At 42.3% G+C, this 18,125-nt stretch overlaps 1 protein-coding gene across 1 annotated transcript in view; it reads left to right on the forward strand.

Moving 5' to 3' along the window:
- Positions 1–3,277: 3,277 nt before the first annotated feature.
- SPINK2 (serine peptidase inhibitor Kazal type 2) overlaps positions 3,278–18,125 on the forward strand; it is a 52,332-nt gene continuing 37,484 nt past the window's right edge. Inside the window, exons 1-3 of the transcript XR_006167786.1 lie at positions 3,278–3,423; positions 4,284–4,386; positions 5,539–5,603. The gene's annotated coding sequence lies outside the window, so the exon portion shown is untranslated. The remainder of the gene's footprint in view (positions 3,424–4,283; positions 4,387–5,538; positions 5,604–18,125) is intronic.

Below are 18,125 nucleotides of genomic sequence, written 5' to 3' on the forward strand. Positions count from 1 at the left end.
ACAAGTCCCATGTGGAGCCAGGGGTTGGACTTGATGATCTTTGTGGGTCACTTCCACTTCAGGCTATCCTATAAATCTATGATTCCATTTAGGTTTTTTTTTTTTAAATTTTAAAAAAAAAAAAAAAAAAAAAAGCTTATATTTAAGATGATGCATGGAGAAGGAGGGAAGAATAACAAATGAAAACAAAATCTGGAAATGTTTTCATTTGTCCAATTTCTACAGACAAAACTAAGGTAAAGTTAAGCTCTTCTAATCTGATAAAAACAGGGAGTTGGACAAATGTATCACTTGATCTAAAACTGAATTTTGTTTCCTGTCTTTTCCCTGTTGGGAATGATAGATTTGTCTTGAAATTCTCAAATCTCTCCTGAATTTCCCAGTCTCATCCTGGCTTCTTGACTCTGCAGCTCCCCCACCAGCAAAGCCAAAACGATTCCCTCAGTGTTGCACTTCAATAGAAAATCACAAATGTACTTTGTTTTTATTGTTGTTTAGAATTGCATATTCTCTTTCTCAAGAGAATGCATTCTCTGACTGTGTATTAATGTTCAGATACTGAGTTGGTGAACTCCTTTTGTCTCAAGTGAGTGACATAGATAAATTCTGACTTATTTGTATAGAGGAAAGAAACAGTATGTACTGCAACATGTACTGTGTGCTCAGAATTAAGAGCAGCAGGCATGATCATATCTGGAAAGGCTGCCTGCAGAGAGCACAGTGTGTTTAGAATCATCTGAAATTATTTGTGTAAGTCAATACTGTTTTCCTAACACTGCGAGCAGCATGTGGTAACTCTTCCTCCTTAGGATGCTCTTTTTATCTTCCTGGAACTTTTTTCTTGTGGATGAGAAAGGGGAAGAAAACTGAAGGGAGACTTTTTCTGTTGCTTAATTAAAATTAAGTCCAATCACTTTACACTTTCGCAGCAATCCAAAATATCTTGCAAAGGCACTTGGAGTCATTGTGCTTGATTTGGTGCACTACCAGTTCTTGTGTACAAGAGTGAAGTTGTACAGTTATCTTTAAGTGGTCATGTTTGAGCTGGAGGGTTTGTTTGTCCTGGAGCAGTGCATTCTTCTCTGTTTTCTAGAAACTTCTACACAAAGGCCATGGCAATGTGAGGTCGCTTCTATGAAATTTGGAATGCCTCATATAGCAGTTTACTGGGTCCTCTCTATATTCACCGGTAGTCATACAAAAACACATTAAGGTCAAATGCTAGGGACTCTACCATAGCAACATATTTACCTTCCTGTTACGGAAGCCCTTGATCAGCCAGAACTATGAAATAACACTATTCTATATTGTTTCCATTTTTGTTATATTGCTCAAATCCCACTCTTTCCCCCCCCCCTTTCTCTCCCCCCCCCTTCCCTAACAAAGTGCTCCTTCAGACATATTTCTGATGGGATTATGTAAAAAGTGATACCTGCTCTTGATTCATGGACTTTGGAGAACCTAATGAACAATCCACTCCAGGATTTAACTTCCTTTCCAGGTAATAAAGCAAGGTATCTCCTATCATTTCTTAACTTGTCTCGCATCCAGTTTGAGCTGTTATATCTGCCTCTGTCAGCTGGATCAAACAGGGCCAGAAAAGCAAGTGGGTTCGTAGTGTCTGGAGGTCACTACCTCTTTGCTAGAACACCTGAGCACAGAGCCTGCTAGGAAGCTTAAAGGGAAGTCAGTTTCAAGCCACAGTGTCTCTCTGCAGGTCCAAATGGACTTCATGCCAAGTGGATGAGTGGGCATGGATAACACTGCAGTCATGACATTGCAGTGCCTGAGCTGGCTATTCCCTTCAGTGATTCATTGTTTTCACTCTTACTTTCCTCCCAGACCAATTTTGTTGACCAAATTAGCAGCTACCTGCTGTATGCTTAGTGCTACCAAGCACAGCACAGAAGATAATATCAATTCATAATAAATTGAAGCAAACAGACCCCACGTTAAGCAGGAAGTAGTTTATACTTGCTTTATTGCACCAAAGTGAATGGTATGCTTTGACTCATCTAATAGAGGCCATCGCAGGCTCTAGACTGTTGGGTAGAAAATAGGAAGTCCATATGTGGATAAGAAGGCATCCAGTGACATTAAGTGCCACCTCTAAAGCTGTGTGAGTATCAGCTACAGCATTTGTCTTCCTTCAAATCCCCTTGCATATCGTGTAGCTATATGGGCTGAAGCACCATCTGATTCACCCAAGCTGCGGAAAAGGGCACATGGGCTGTCCTTCCCTTTTGCTATAATCACCTCCAGTTCCCAGCTTGCTCAGCACTTGCACTCTGAAAACTGAAACATCAGAGAGCAGGAACATGCGGCTGAGAAGGACTGTGGATTTGCATGCAACTAGTGTAATTGGACAATCTAACTGACATTAGGATCCATTAGTTTTGGCTTCATACTTTGTAATCTACCCAGATTGCACCTACTGGTAGACAGAATGATCCTTTCCACTCATGGAAGGGCACTAAAATGAGATTTATCTACCAGCAGTGAAAAGGAAGCTGACCAGCTGGGACTGGTGTTCATAGGCAGAACACCTGTACCAGTGAGCAAGGCTTTAGTTGGATCCTTTTCAGATATCTTTAAGTCATACTTCAGAGAATATAAGAAGTTACAGAAATAGCTTCCTTATGAGCAGTTAATACAGTGGTTAAACAATCATCCCAGCTCCAAAGCGCTGCTTCTACCTTGCCTTCTTTCCTTAGATCATGGTCCTCCTGATTAACATCTAAACAGAAGCACATTTCAGTCCACAGAGAGGCTCCAGACGCAATGCCTTTTCCATCTTGTCCATTCAAGGTCAGCTCCAGCCCTGTGACACCAGTTTATTTTTTTTCTAACAAAGCATTACAAAACCCTGGTAATGGGATCGACCTCTGCCTGCAAGCTGCTAATGACTTCCTGGGTGAGTACCCAGGGAATGGATCTACTCTGGTCTGCGTGCCACTGGGGGAGAATTCATTTGCTGAAAGGGTATTACTCAGCTGACTTCCAGCACTTTTACAGAAAAATGGGGCTAAGCAATAGCTGGGTGAAACCCACAGCTTGCCGGGGAGGGGGAGGGGGGGGAGAGGGCTGGCTGTTGTCAGATGCAATTAAATCTCACATTGCTGTGGAGCTATTGCGTGTCCCTGGCAGATAGGGTGTTTTCCTTCAACAGTTATTCAGGAGCAAAGTGCATCAAGTACCTTAGGCAAGTATTATTATTAACTTGGATTATTCACCATTGATTTTGCCATTACTCTATACCTATGAGGGGACTCTATGATTCAGAAGGCTGGTTATAGAATGCACAGACCACAGCATGAACAGACATAAGATCATATCTCAAGTGGGTGCAACGAAACAAGTGTAGTCCAAAGACCAAAGTGGAGTCCAGAGCAAGCTGCAGAGCCCTCCTAGGGTATGTGGCAGGTATGTGGAGGAGGCTGCATCCCTCATATCATATGATGACGATCAACAACAACAAAAAAAGGAGGGGGTGAGGGGGGAGAATATTTTCTAAGAATATCCATCACAAATGAGATTGAACCAGACTTGTGTATTAAACTGCATTGTAACAAGGCCTGGTAACAGAACTGGCTCTTCAGAGGAATAAATAACCCCAAAGTATGCTGACAACAGGTCTGTTGCTGGACCCAGCTCCTTTTTCAGCTGACTGGAACAGCCATCTCAAAAGTCAGAATGGGAACAAGTCTTCAGAGGATGGAGGAGATGAGGTTCTTAACCTCAAGTTGCCCTGAGCAACCTGACATAGCTGCCAGGGTAGCTCTGATTGGCATGGGTTTTGGAGAGAGACCTCCTAAATCTCTGTATGATGTTATGATTATTTCTTCTGAGAATTACATGAAGGGAAAAGCTAAATTCATCTGCCTTTTTGCAAGTCTCTTCTTTTTGCACAAGTCTTTGTAGCTTCTAACAGCCAGCATATGCCTCTCAAATAGTGCACTCTCCAGACTTGTGCATGCACACATAAAGGAGATCTAATTAGATATTGCATTTCAATAAATATGGGAATTCAGCACAACTGATTTTCAAGTTGACTGGTTTATTAACTCAAAAATATGGTCCAGTTGCTCAGGACCATACTGTCTTGCAGTACAAGACAAGCCTGAATCAACAGAAAAATCAACCAGGTGCATTGTTCTCCCTCGCATGGCTGTTCTCAATTTAGTATTATGTTGGATTCTTGTTCAGAATTTGTCGCAGACTTCATATATGTTGTTCAAATAGTGCAGGAAATGGATTCATCAAATCTTGCTTCCTTGGCACAGGGGAAAAGTCAGCACCATCAGAGTTGTGCTGGGCACTGCCAGTTGCACTCTTACTACCTGCAGCCCGGTAGGAGCTGGGGGATCTTTATTGGCAATATGCAAGGTGAGCATAGGCCAAAGCAGGACTTTGTTGTCACTGTCTGTCTGTATCTGTTGCTTGAAGATGTAAAGAGAATTATTTTCATTATGAATATGTATACCAAATGCATGGCTTTCTTATAAGAAAAAATACCTGCTTTAAAAAATATTCAAGATAGAATCATAGAATGGCTTAGGCTGGAAGGGACCTTAAAGATCTTCTAGTTCCAACCTCCTACTGTGGACCACCAACTAGATCAGGTCTTGGTTCTAATACTTCTTCAGCTCTCAGCTCACCAGAGAATCCCCTTCTTCCATGAAAAGGTGATGTTCCTCTGTCACTTGTGCTTTGAGGAGGTCTCCCAGTGAAGACTGACTTCTGCCTAGGCTATGAGCTCCCTTCATTTTTCCCCCCACCAATGAAATTCAAATTTACAGCCAGTGGAGTTCTCAAAAACAAAAAGGAAAACCAAAGCCAAGGCTGCTGTGCCAGTGTGACAACTATTATTCTGTCACACTAGATTTACTCACAAAGTCTTTACCTCATGTCTGATGGATCATCTGGCATATATGCATCCAAACCCAGTGAGTTGGTGTAGCTCTTTGCAGATGGGATTAATCTCTTTTCAGGGTGAATGTATAAGATGGGGAGATGATTCATTCTCTGTAAGGTATCAGTCTTTATGATCTTCACAGCTGTGCCATAACTTTCACAAATGGTGCTTTGTTGTTAATCAGCACCTGCTTAATATAAGCAACTATGAAAACAGTGATGTCTTATTGCAACAAATCTCATAAGATTTGGAATTGGGTACCTAGCAGCAAAAAGATGCAGGTATGCTACACCACATTCCTTCTGCCACTCAAAAAGCAGATGAGTAAATGGAAGTTTAATGCTAGTGTAAATGAGGAACTGTAGACGGACAGGGTTAAGTTGCAGTTGAGTAACTCAAAAAGGGAAGACTAGGGTAACTTTCTAATGCTTATTTCTTTCATCTTCTTTCCCCAGAACCTTCTCTGAGTGGCTTTTTTTTTTTTTTTTTTTTTTTCCCTTCATTCCCAAAAAAAAAAACTTGCTTGTCCAAGAAAATAACAGGCACCTTCAAAAGCAAAGAGCTATGTTAAATTACTTGGGCAGTCAGAGTGATTGGCTCATTTAATCACCTTAAATTTGCAGGAACAGCTGGTATGCAGTTTACATCCTGCAAGAAGCAATCTTCAACTAGGAACTGAGTAGAGAAGGTGAGTAAATCTGCATGGACTTATCAATAGACTTTGCAAGTGTGAGCTCTTCAGCCTAGTCTTGTGAAACCACCCCACAATATACATCTGCACGCACAGTCAGAATTCCAGAGTAACAAAGTTTTCGGGTGTTTATGGAAGCTTTGATCCTAAAATAACAGCAAATGGGCATAATGAAAAGAATCTGATTGTCATTACTGTGGATAGAATGAGATTGTCACTAGATTGACACTAGATTGACACTAGAAGATGTTCCTGGACTTGAGTCAGTTGTGTGCCAGTAAGAACACAAGGATCAGAGACAAACATGTTACAAAATCAACTATACTATATAACTTTCATCCGAAATTCATACTCATGTCAGCTCATTCAAAAACGTGATAAGCATAGAGGGCTCTGCAGGGCTTATTGCAAAAGCTCCTAGCACGTGAAGGAGACAGAAGAAAATGCAGAAACAGCTAGAGAAGACAATGAGAAAACAGAATCAAAACCATGGATGAATTGTAGCAAACACCCTGGGAAGAAAAAAAAAAATTGAATTTATTTGGTTGAGTACTGATTAAAAGAGACTTCAGCTGTTTTCAGGCTTTTCCAGGATATAGGATGCTATGTCCTCCTCAAAAACAAACAAACAATTAAAATGAAAGGGTTGATTTGTAAAACGCAATGTTGCTTCCTAAATTCAAGACAGATTATCTGGCTTTGCATGCATAATGTGCTCCAAAATGCAAGGTAATTTGCAGGTGAAAGCCTTGGTATCAGACTGATAAGTTCTGATAAAGAAGGTGGATGGCTCAGACTCCCTTTCCTGACCCTCAGCACGAGCTGGATTTTTTTTTTTTTTTTTTTTTTCTTGAAATCAATTGTGAAACAAACATTGTCTTCCCTGAGGCTCCATCTTCCAGCATGGAATGTCCTGGGTGGAATGAGAAATCTTTCTGATATTTACGAAACACAAAGCAAAGGAGAGGGAGTGGATCTCAAAAGATAATCTTGTGAGTAATTTAACAGTGGAGGAACAAATTCCTTCTGTTTTTTTTCTCACTACATCTGTCTTTGCTATTATTTTGAGCAGCCCACCAGCACTGAGCAAGCAGAGAATGTGTAGAGTAGGTGGTTGGGTATGGCTCATCCCATGCATCATCTGCAGCTAACTGTTGGGACTGTATAGAAGTCAAAGGCTGCAGGAGATTTAATTAGAAAGATAAGTATTTTGCTCTGGAGGCAGGGATTTTACCTTGAAATGCTGTTTCTATTGCATGTCTTTGACAATGAACATAAATGTTTTTTTTCCTTCTTCCTAAGGGCCAATTTTTGGTTTTAGCAGATCTTTTGATACTGCTTCTTATAGTACTTTTCTGGAGAGTTGGACACATACACAGAAACATAGAGCTGATACTAAGCACAATATTAGGGAATATTAGCAGATCTCAGTCAGTGGTTTGCCTCTCATAAGGCTGGTTCTTTTCTTCTTTTTATTGATGACATATTACTTTCCTCAGAGCTGAAGACAGATCACTTCATTTTTAATGATGGATCACCTCAATGGCTCACACTTTTGAACTCCTAGAGGAGCAGAGTGGAAGAGTCAATGACTGCTACATTGAAGGCTGTGTTAGTCAAAGCGTTAAGGTACATCTGTCTCAGGAGAAATCTTTCCAGCTGGGCGAAGATCTTTCAGTGCTTGACTGCAGCTGTTCTCTACCACCTTTAGAGAGATCTAGGAACCCTTGGCTTCATCACGCCACTTGCAGCCAGTGGCCATCACCTTCCTGACTTGCTGTATCTTCTTGCTTTCATGAAACAGCTACCTGGAAAGAACCAACAGCATCTGCATCCAGTAGAACCCAAGAAGAAAACCTGAGACAGGCCCTGAGACATCTGATGGTTTCTCCTCATTTGGCCCTGTGCCAGAGACCCTGGAGAAGCTGTAACCTGCTCCCCAAAAGGCTGTATCCCAGCCTTGTCCAAGCCCTCTGGTGCTGGTGATCCAGAGCACTGAATCTCACAGCTGCCATCTCATAAACTGCAGTGGATAGGAGTAGTCTTACCTGATTTCACAGAATTATAGAGCAGTTGGCTTGGAAGGGACTTTAAAGCCCTCACAGTTCCAATCCTTCTGCTATGGGCTGGTTGCCACCCACCAGATCAGGCTGCCCAGGGCACCATCCAGCCTGGCCTTGAATGCCTCCAGGGATGATGGGGCATCCTCATTCTCTCTGGGCAGATGCACAGGTCCTACCACCCTCTGAGTAAAAAATGTCCCCATAATATCTAATCTCCCCTCTTTCAGTTTAAAGCCATTCCCCCTCATCCTATCACTGTTTGTCCACATAAAAAGTCACTTTCCTTCCTGTTTATCAGTTCCCTTTAAGTACTGGAAGGCTGCAATAAGGTTTCTTCACAGCCTTCTCCAGACTGAACAAGCCCAGCTTCCACAGCCTGTTTTTGCAGGATAGGTTCTCCATCCTTCCGATCATCTTCATGGACTTCTGTGGATGCATTCCAACAGTTCTGCATGCTTCCTTTTCTGGGGCTCCAGGTTTGGACACAGTACTCCAGATGGAGACTCAGAAGGGCAGAGGGGGGCAATCACCTCCTTTGCCCTGCCGTCACCCCTCTATTGGTGGAGCCCAGGATGCTGTTGGCCTTCCAGGATGTAAGTAATTTCTGACGTCTCCTTCAAGCTTCATATCATGAAGTTTCTGAACAGGGCCAGGAACCTCCAGATAGGGAATCTTTCCCCCTAACAGGTATCTAGAAGGGAAGAATTGAACCTGTCCAGGAGATTATGTATTTGGATGAAATAAGTGTCCTCTCATTCCTGTCCTAATGTGCAGACTCCATCCCTTCAGGAAGTGACCTAACATTAGTCAGTCACCTCATTCCACAGTCGTTTTCTGGCAAGGGGTTAGAGGACAAAACTTTATTGGGTTCACCCAGGCTTTCTCCAGGATATAGCTAGGCACTGGTACTATCTCAGGCAACTTCTCTCCACTGTCAGAGCACCAGTGGTGGCAGACTCAACTCCAACTCAACCCTCTGGGCTCAGTGAATGGAAGTGGACTTCTTCAGCCCAACTGCCAGCAGTGTATACAAAAGTGTCATCGTGTCCAGCTCAGTGGGTCTAATCTCTTCAGAGGAAGCATCCTGGTATGTACCCCTCAGTGCCAGCTATGACCTCTTTAAGACACACCCGTCAACTCACTCTCTTTCTAAAGCACAAGCCAGAAATAGACTGTGGCAGTGACTCAGAAAGGGAGAGAAAAGTCATACTGACTCAAACACCAAAGTGGACCTCTGGAGAATAGCACGTGGGACTCTTCTCACTAGCTCTCACAACTCTTCGCATCTCAGCTGCCAGAGATCCCTCCCCAGAATCTGCAGCATGCTCAAATGTTGCTTCTGCTCTCTTGATAGAGGAGGTGATGCTGTGCTGATTCCACAGTGTGGTTCAAAGGCATCACATTTCCAGTAGGTCCCAACGGTAGTCCCAGCAGCTGAATAACATGGGCAAAGGCTCACTTTGTGGCCTAGTGGGCAAGAAGATAGCAGATCCTAATTAACAGAATCTAAGAGAGAACAGGGATGTCCCTTTTCTGTCCCTTGGGAATAATCGTTTTCTATTTTTCTCGTGCTCTATACATTTTACTCTTTGTTAGGCAATACCTTTCGGACAATAGGATCATACAGACTCTCTGAATCTAGAAGTATACTGTATGAAATAGGGATGAGGAAGCCAAACTTCAACCCAGCTCATTAGCACCGTGCAAAACTACAGCAAAAGGCTTCCCCAGATGGCATCCACATCTGTGTGCTCAAAGCACAGCCTCTGTTGTTCTCTCAGGCAATTTCTCTTACTGACTGTTCAGAAGGAAATACATCTAGCATGCATCAAGGGCAAGGAACCCATGATTAAAAAAAAAAAAAAAAAGGTCAATGCCACTGATCTTTATTTTAAAAAGCCATTTCATGTCTGATCATAGCAAATGAAGGCGTATTTATAAGGTCCACTGAGTAACAGAGGAAAAAGTAAAGGTACATCACTTTTCTTGGGAAATCAGAGAGATTCTTGAGGTGTATTTAATTCAGTAGTTTGAGAGCTTCCTGGCAGTATTCCTGATCACACAAGTAGAAGATATGTGTGTACGTGGATCCCCTGATCTACTTCTGACCTTAATTACTCTAGGGTTAATCCAAGCAAGTCCATTGCTCCAAACTTATGCTGTGGTGGCTGAAGTTTCTTCTGAGAATCTAATCACTGCGTAAGCAGCAGAGAGTGCATTAATTTTCTGCAGCATCCCTTCCATCACCCCTTCTCATGGCACTCCAGTTTCCAGCATGAGACAGCAGAACCATCACCATGAACTGACTGCAGTTCATTGAGATGAGCACACCATTTCCTTTATTATTGCCATCTGTAAGCTAATCCCAGCTGACCCTTAATGTGACCCCCTGCACAATGGAACTTCAGCTTCTGCAGTCTGAAATGATGTCTCAAATTTTTGTTGCTAAGTGCAAATTAAGCTAGCCACAAGGCTTTCAGTCCCAAAGAGAGCACACCTCCTCCTCCTCCTTCCACTCCCACTGAGGTAGTTTATAATTAGCACTGCCCATCCTGCTTCAGTCACTGTTCTGGAAGCTATTTACGGGCAGGGGTGAACATATTTCATGTAAACTCATGTCATGTTCTGGTAGGGTACCCCAGGATCTTATTGGCTGGAGCTGCAGTTCACTGGCAGCCCCAACAGTTTTCTCTCTTTGTGTTATGGACCCAATACACCTGCATCGTTCAGCTGTTATGGACAACAATCCTGACCTAATAGAAGGAGAAAGATGCATGTTCCTGGTTATCCTTAAAGCCTGAAAAAAACATTAAATCTTCTGAGCAAACTCAAGTTAAAGAAATGCATCTGGCAGGACTAGTGTCTTACTTGCTTTGGAAAGGCTGTTGAATCCAGTTTGTTTGGTGTAAAATAACATTTCCCGCTTTTCCCCAAAGGAGATGCCATATCCAATAGAAATCTGAGGCTGAAATATATTTCAGGTACTCATAATGCAGGCTGGAAGGTGTATCCAATGGGTATTGAATGTATCAGAAAAGAAGCCAGCAAATTCATCCTAGTAAAGACGACAGACATAATCTATTCCTGACATTTCTGATTAGCTTTTCTCCTTATGAACACTTTGACTGTTTGAACCTTCCTCTTTTACTTACAGATTCCTTATGCAATTAACACTCATCTCAACATTGCCATTGAGAGCATCTTTTGATTTACTTTTGCAAACAGAAGCCTGAGGTCTGCTCTAGTCAAAAGATGCTCTCCAGGCATGTGAAATACATTACCACAATGTGCATTACAAAGAGCAACTGATAAATTACATCAGCCAGTCATTCTCAGGAAGGATTTATTATCAAGGTAGAAGGAACAAATTGTTACAGCAAGAAATGGTTTGTTTTTTTCTTGCTGATTTATACAAAAGCTCTGTTGCAAGCACTGACTTAAATAGAAGTGTCAAGGGAAAAATACGTTGTCATATGTGTGCATACAGAGAAAAGCAGATTGAAAAAGGAATTCTCATAATGCAGTCTTCATTACTGGGTCCAGTTGCTCCCACCACAGATAAAAGATGGATTACTAAGTGTGAAGGAAGATGGAAGGAATAAAAATTTATGAAGAAAAACCCCATGAAATATATTTTTAAAAAAGTTTTAAAATCAAAAGCAAAAGAATGAATTAAGAATTACTGAAATAAACTTCTATCAAAGCAATTCACTTCATTTTCTCACAAGATTCTTCAAGACATTTTCTTTTTCATTCTGACTGAATTGCAAGAGAACATCAGCACCTGGAGAATCTGCCTGATTTCCTCCTCTTGCTATTTCACCAAGGGAGAACTAGATTGGACATCAGGAAGAATTTCTTCACAGAGAGGTTGGTCAAGCATTGGAAAAGGCTGCCCAGGGAAGTGGTGGAATATTTAAGAGACATGTGGACATGGCACTAAGGGGCATGGTTTAGTAGTGGGGCTTAGAAGGTCAGTTTAATGATTGGACTTAGTGATCTTTTCCAAGGTCTTTTCCAAACTAAATGATTCTATGATTCTCAGCAAGGCTTGAATAGGAGCACTTATAAATCCTCTTAGGTTCCAGATAGCCTATAATTTCATCAAGGATGCCCAGAAGAAACCACATCTACACCTAACTTCAGCTGGATAGCATCAAAAATCTATTTTTATTGGGTTACATAGGAGCACTGTCACATGTGGTAGGGAAAACCAGCATGTAACTCCTATTCCACCTCTCCTTGAGTCTTCTTACAGTGACATCATAAGTCAACCTGTTTTACTTTTGCAGCATGCCTTGTGGTTTTCCAAATGCTGGACTGGCCACTCACCTAGGAAGCCATTCCTGGCTCCCTGCCATCATTTTGCAGGAACCAGCACTCACACAGGAAATCACTTCAGCCTGAGGCAGAGGTCCCACTCTGGCATAAATTCTTCCTGTCTCTTAGATGGCATCAATCATTCATAGTCCTGTCCTGAAACCAGCATCTGCTTCCCATTCTCTTCCTTCGTTTTTCCCTGACTAATTGATGAAATCGTTGAGTGTAGTTGCCTGGGAAACAGCCATTTCCTTAAGGATTTTTGGCCCCCTTAACAGGAATAAGCAGGAAATCTTTACAGGAACCCTGAAGGGACAGCAAGATCTAACAGGACTCAGCTTTCATTAGTACAACAGAGGCCAAGACATCAAAATAGAGCCAGATTGTTTCTGAGTTGCCACAGTGTCTAAGGGTAGAGGAGAGTGCAAGGAGAAGTGAGATTGTCTTTCTCATCATATTCAGCATTCACGTGACAAATACACTGTTCTCCATGAAGTTTTCTTTCAGGCAATGTCTATAATGGTTCTCAAATTTGCATCTGTGGTATCATATAGGTAGAAAGAAATCTTGTGCAAGTCAAAAGCAGGGAACTTTGTGGTACCACCGCCTGCCCTCTTCTACTTACTGCTGCCTGAACTCCCTGGCTGCATGATTGTGACACTCCTGGGCACCTTGCATGTGATGTGACCAGCACCTCAGCCATTGAGAGATACCGCCAAGAGAGCCTGAGCTTTGGTCCTGTGCTGTTTTTCTCCCTCTCAAATGGTTATATATTTACGTGAAAGGCCCAGGCTTCCACAAACAAGACTTTGCAGTGTGTCAAATCCTGCCTCTAAGAACAATCTTTTTGGCTTTGTCTCTCCAGAGTCTTTTGATCAAATTTACCATTTCCCTAGGGATGACAAGGCTTCAGAGTTAGTTACATCAGTAAAAGAAGAAAGAAGGAACCAGCCCATCACTATTCCCTTGGTCCAAGATTCTGCATCCTGGGTCAGTCACCTCTGTTTTCCCATTTGGAGCCCATACTCTCTCACTACAGAAACAGGGATTTGCAAGCAGAACTGATCAAAGGAAAGAAAAGGGGAAGAAAAGCTGTAGGGCTGGTGCCTGTTAGCCGGAGCTCCTCAGTTGCCCAGAGAAGCAGTGGGTGGAAAGAGTAGTGGAAAGAGGCTTCCTGTAGGAAAAACAAAAGCAAAAACAAAAACAAAAACGACAAAAAAAGAACCTGCTTGGATTTTTTTTTTTTTTAAGAGGATTTTAGTGATTACAATTTGTTACTTGAGCAATGGGTAATGGTAGCTGACAGGTACCCTAGAAACAACACAACACCTTCTATTTTCTGTTGCCTATGATGACAGTGTCTAGATGTTATTTTCATCGTCTTAAGTAGCATGATGAACAATTCTATTCAGATTTCCATTCCCTTATTTCACCAGAGATGTTATATTCCTGCTTCCCCTATAAACACATAAATGTAAGACTTCTCTCCCTCCTCTGCTAAACTTCTCAACTAATGTCGATAGGCTGAAGTCAGTAAAGAGTTTATTAAGCAGACTTCTCTGTAGGATCAGTTTTGCAGTTATGTATAATACAACTTCACTTCTTTTATTTTTCCTTAAGTAAAAAGATGGAAAAGGCAGTTATTTTAAATTTATGAGCTGATGAGACAGTGAGTAATGGTGAATCACTGTTTAATATTTTAGGCAACCATCTGCAAGGTGAGCTGTACTCCTATCTCATATTGCTAGAACAAAGAAGTCACCTCAAGTTTCACAAACAGAATCAGTCTTGCATCACCCCCAAAAGGCTGTATTCAGCACCAAAAACAAGCATCCTCCACCTAGGCATCTTACTCAAACAGTCTTAAAACACAGGAGAAAAAGAAGCAAAACTATGATCCAAGGGAGACTCAGCATGGGTATTAGGAAGAATTCTTCTCAGAAAGAGTGGTGATGCAGTGGCACAGGCTGATCTGGGAGGTGGTGCAGTCACCATCCCTGGAGGTGTCCAGGAAACGTGGAGATGTGGCACTGAGGGATGTGGTCAGTGGGCATGGTAGGGGTGGGTTAGTGGTTGGACTAGATAATCTGAGAGATCTTTTCCAACCTTAATGATTCTGTGGTTCTATATTCCGCTTCTCCCACAAAGCACAGTCCAAATACTCTGAAATCCCACAAAGCTCAGGAGAACTTCTGTTACATCTGCTATTTCCATATTTCCCCCTCCTCCTGCTCCCAGTGCTGATATGCACATCAGCCTCCTGGTCTCATTTGCTTTCATGACAGCATTGTCTCTTCAGAGTGGCCACCTAGCCCATCCCAAACTCTCCTGCTGCTATGTGGCAAGGCCATCTCTACCATGTGCTAGCAGCAAAATGCAGGCACAGCCTCTAGGCACAGCCTGGAAGCCTGTCTTTCTCCAAGGGCATTTTCAAGTTTCCTTCCTTGATTAATGCATGTTAAGGCTGACTAATTTCATAACTTCCATCCCTGTAGCTGTTTTACAGCAGGGGAAAATGCAATTTCCTCTTGGTTGGCAAGTGTCACAACAGCTTTGTGAACCATGACAATGTACATTGCTTACTGTTGAAGTGCCCACAAAATCTAATGAGATATGAATAACAGTTCTGCAGTAAATGTGAGTTATTAAATTACTATGGAGAGTCAGGGTGCAGTATGCCTCTGTGACTCAGCAGAATTACAGCTCTACGTGCAACATGTGCAGATCACAGCCACTCCAAAGGAAGTGGCATCAGTTGTTCTGGGACTCGTTTCAACGAAGAGAGGAAGAGTTTTACACCTTTGTCTGCATCTTTTACATCTGGAGGAAGGTCATTTATGTCCATTGTCTTTGCAAAAAAAGACAGAAGAACTTACTCTGTTGCAGTTCCTTCACAACGCTTTATTTATGTGCCTATAAACAGTCTCCACATTTGTTGCAGACCTGTTACACTTCTTCCACAGCAAGTGTTTCATCACCATTCAGTGAAATCTGATGTCACACAATGTCAATTTGCACTCTTTTTTTTTCCCCTAAAAACAAGTTGCTTCATACTCTGTAGTAAAAATTTTGGGAAGCTGAGATGAGCTGATTTAGATCAGAAGGATGTTTTCATTTCTTCTCATGGCAACAATTCACTACCTGTGCTACTAAATTGCATGCAAATGCAATTTCCCACTGCTACTTTTCAGCTTCTTCTTCTTTTTAATTTTTTTTTTTTTAACTGAGAATGTCTTTGTCAGCTGAAGGAAGCTTCTGGCATGCAGTGCCTTATGTGCCAGACAACACATGTAGACAACCACATTTAGGTCAGTTTCTGGACGTCTCACTCAACTGGGCAAATCTGTCACTGATTTATTGCTAAAGAAGTTTCTCCTATCATCCAGAATTCTCACTTTAGAGATAAGATCTGGCATGCAGAAAAGCATAGATTTGTTTCCTAAATTTAAAAATGCTTGTTCACAAACTTGAAGGAGGCATCTTGAAGGACAGTAACAGAAAAACAAACATTCAGAGTACTTCTTTTGTCTTTTACGTGTCTCCAAGAAAATAAAGAGCTGTAGAGCTTTCCACCCTCTCAGTTTTTCAGAGTCACATATCCAAGCAAATAGTTGGTGATGTGTTGGCACAGGCTGCCCAGAGAGGAGCTGGAATCACTGACCCTCGAGGTGTTCAAACAACATGAAGATGTGGCACTGACGGATATGGTTAGTGGGCATGGTGGGGGTGGATCAGTGGTTGGACTGAATGATCTTAGAGGTCTTTTCCAACCTTAATGATTCTGTGATTCTACATTTCCCTGAACTTTGAAGTGAGAGAAATAACGAGTTGGTAGAGAGGATAGAGAAATTGCTGTGACAATGCTCTGGTATTACCAGAGAGAGTCCAGCATAAGCGTGGAAAAGGACACTCTTCTACCAGCACGTAAGGTCATTGTGCTCTGCTGCATTTATCTGAATCTCTTACTGTTCTCATTTCTCCACTCACTCATCATACTACACAGAGCTGTGATTTGAAAAACTTGTGTGTGTTCCTCAGTGCATCAGTGCAGATGATTCACCTTCCGCTCTTTATAATTTTATCTCACATCAGCTGAGAAGCCAAAGTATGCATAATTCACCATTGTTGTTTTCAAGAGAGGTCTTGTTACTGTGGCATGAATGATACCAGAAAAAAAGGTATGATTTGAATTGAAACAGAGAATAAACAGGTAGCATCCAAAACCTCCAAAATTAGCAGATTAAAAACAACAACAGCAAAATTTTGTCATAAAACAATGAGGACAATAATGACTAACTGCAGCAGTATATAGGAAGGTGAAGGTTAGAGGGTGTATTTTCTACTGTGGGCAGTAAGTACACAGTACTGCTGGATTACATCCTTTACAACAAATTGTATCAACATCCAAGTTCTCTTTTCTGCTGTATTCCCATCCTAAACCTGGGAGAGCTGTTCTGCCCAATGACAGAGGAGCACTGGGAGGACATCCGCCATACAGGCAAGCAGCTTGACACACAGATATTGAGGAAAACTGCAGCAGAGGGTGCATCTGAGTCAGATCTAACTCAGTGTCTTCCATGGGTTGTTAATCTCTGAAGAGTGTCGGGTAACCTTACCCAGCTTTAATACTTTCTGCACTTCATGCAGAAGAATGTATTAGTCCCTGACACAGGGAAATCTGAAATGACTTTGGGTTCCACACTACGGGCTAGAGGGCAAGGGGCAGTTTGAGTCAGTTGTCACACCACCTTACAGCTCCTTGGATATTAGGAAAAACTTCTCAGAAAGAGTGGTTGCACACTGGCACAGGCTGCCGGGGGGAGGGGAGGGGTTGGAATCACCATCCCTGGAGATGTTCAAGAATCATGGAGATGTGGCACTGAGAGACATGGTCAGTGGGCATGGTGAGGTTGAGTTGGTGGTTGGGCGTGATGATCTTAGTGGACTTTTCCAACCTTAATGATTCTGATTCTATGAAACCAGTGCCTCTTGCCAGCTGCTGGGCTATAGCGCCCTGAGCCAAGAGAACATTCAACCTCACTTGAGGTTAAGATTATGAAATGCACGTGTGTCCCTTGGTGGCAGTGGTGGTGATGGTGTTACCCTTTGTGCTAATTGAATTGCGGGGACAGAGTCCTCCTGAACACAGCTGCGACCTGCTTTCTTCTCTGGGATCATGGAATTGAATTATCTGTCATAAAGGACACACCTTGTTTTTCTAAACTCTCACTGGATTTTACATAAAAACTAGGTCAGATGGAAGTACACAGCCTCCCCAGCACTGCCGTCTGCCTGCCATTGGGGTGGATTCCCACGCACAGAAGCCATATTGAAGGACACTGATGGCTGGTCTCTGTGGAGACCATCCTGCAGAGCACAAAATGAGGAATGCCCTCAATCTCCTCTGAATTTCAAGTAAGATCGTTTCTTGTTTAAGCTGGAGCTTATTTATTCTTTATTCTTGCACAAACTGCATTCACCCATTATGCTTGTGCTGTTGATGGCAGGTTAGCTGTGAATCTGCAGAACACGTGCCAGAACTTCGCAGGGCTCACATACTGATGTAGAGCAACTGTTACCCTTGGCTAAGCACCATGTTACAATTCTTTAGAGTTTCCACTAGTTACTGAACACTGCAACCATACCTCTCATTTTCACTAGCATCCTTCTTATTTTCTGGGGTAACTCTAACCTGTCTCATTTAACATTCAGGGATTTACGGCCTGGCTCAGCTCCTGGCTTTTTTGGCCACTGCCCTGAGACCTAATCCTGACCACCACTTTCATTGCCTCTACTCTGATTATTTGTGAAATCATGCAATAAGCAGGATCAGTGGAGTGATAGGAAAAAAAGAAAAAAAAGTGCGGAAAAAAACCTTTATTTTAAGTGGAATAACTTTTCCAGACAACAGTGGTTGAGGGAATATGAAGAGCAGTAGAAGGACATTCTCAGGGCAAAAGGAAGTCTGTAACACTTCTGGTGGCGAAATCTGTCATGCTGTTCCCTATGTTTGTGGCCCCTCAGCTCCACCTGCAGTTAATGGAGAAGAAAAGGATGTGTAATAACTCCCAGGCTAGGTTTCGGCTACCAACTACTCTTCCTGGAGGCAGCATGTGACAAGCATCTCAAAAGACAA

The sequence above is a fragment of the Centrocercus urophasianus genome, unplaced genomic scaffold (genome assembly GCF_019232065.1).
Source record: "Centrocercus urophasianus isolate 14NV4802_14NV808 unplaced genomic scaffold, USGS_Curo_1.0 seq_13, whole genome shotgun sequence".
Taxonomy (NCBI): domain Eukaryota; kingdom Metazoa; phylum Chordata; class Aves; order Galliformes; family Phasianidae; genus Centrocercus; species Centrocercus urophasianus.